Here is a 1,743-nt window from a genome sequence, read left to right on the forward strand (position 1 = left end):
TCTTTCCCTACTTTAGTTTTTTTTCTTATTATTATTTTTTGATAGCCCTATATCCCACCCTTTCCTTCCAGACCCCCTTTTCCCAGTTGTGGATGTGTTATATATATTTTTTCCTTTTCTTTTCCATCTTTGTTGGTACGTACTCGTGCACATCGTCACATGCTGCGAATGGTCTCTAAAAGCAGAATTTAGAGGGAATTGGTGACGGATTGTGGAGAGACATGTGAGGCGTGTGCATTTTTTTTTATGTCCATAACCACGTGCGTGCGTGTTTCATATATCTATTTATGTGTTTAAGTACCAGGGGGGGGGGGAAAGAAGGGCGGGAGAATAAATAAATAAATGAAAAACAGATGAAAAGAGTGTCAAAGTTGATGAGAGAAATGACAAAAGAGACTCGAATGTGATTTGTTACTTTATCTATTTATTTGCTGTTTATTATTATTTTTTAACTTGTGTGTGTGTTTGCGTGTGCGTTTGCATCACTAAAACGTGAGCACAATGGGATGAGTTGTCAGTGGCAGAGCCGTGAAGGAAAGGGGCACTATTTGACGTATATATATATATATATATTCAATCTTACGTTTTATGATAACAATATAAAGTTATTATTACCAATGCTACCATTGTTTTTTCTCCATGTGCCGTCTTAAACCCTTGTGAAACGTGTTACAGCTCATGAAAGGGTGGCGGAAGGGAAACGAGAATAAATAACTTTTTCCTCTAACCGTAGTATTTGGTTTGCGCCCCACTACAGCCCCCCTCTTATACTTTTTCTTACCTTTTTAAAATTTTGTTTCAGCAACGTGGTAGCGCAGGGCACGAAGTGTTGCGTTGTGAACGGTCGCTCATTGTGCTACCAAAACGATGGACAGAAGCGTATGAACACAGACGGACAAAAAATAATATATGTATGCATTTGTGTGTTTGTTTATGCCTTGTAGTCTATAAATGTAAAAGCAGTTATGCACCTGATTCTGTTCGAAGTTGCTCTATAGGATCAGTGTGAGATGGAGTACTCGTGAGCAATACGGACACTAGTAATAATAATCATAATCACGATAATTATGGTCGCAATTTTTATAAATTCTTCTCACTTGTATATATAAATATGTAATTGTTTACTCGCATGTGCAGGAGGACATACTCCTCAGGTATGGAGAGTGGTGAAAGACTCTGCCGTGGGGCGGGGGCTGCCAAATACTTGCGTGTGTGTATGGGCAGGTGTGCTTTGAGAAAAGGAAATGATGGATTACGGGAAACAGGTTGAATGATTCAATACCCCAATAACACTTACCGATGCTATTCAAACCTCTTCATCCAAAAGGGAGTGCATATATGATTTCCAACTTATTTTTTTTCTCATTTTTATTCCTATTACCATTACTATGATTATTATTTCAAATCACTATGGGCACTTTCTTTCGGCTCAGTGTCAATTTGCATTTTATTTTTGTTTCTCAGTTTGTTAAGCAATGCAATACACTCGTTCCTGCGTCGTAGTGATAGTTTACTGCAGTATTCCCTCGTAGCTAAAAGATATGCACCTCCAACTTCATTGAGGGGAGCGCATGAGGCTAATTTATGTCTGCTCGTGGGAAGTACCCAGCGTAATAGCCCTCTCCATTGTTTGCTGCTCAGCCGTGACTGATGATTTTTTTCTTTCTCTTACTCTTACTTTTCTTCTTTGTGTTGGTTTCTTGCCATTATAGGTTACAGCCGCTATTTTTTTTTTTTTTTTTT

The sequence above is a fragment of the Trypanosoma equiperdum genome, assembly GCF_001457755.1.
Source record: "Trypanosoma equiperdum strain OVI genome assembly, contig: ctg_545, whole genome shotgun sequence".
In the NCBI taxonomy this organism is placed as follows: domain Eukaryota; phylum Euglenozoa; class Kinetoplastea; order Trypanosomatida; family Trypanosomatidae; genus Trypanosoma; species Trypanosoma equiperdum.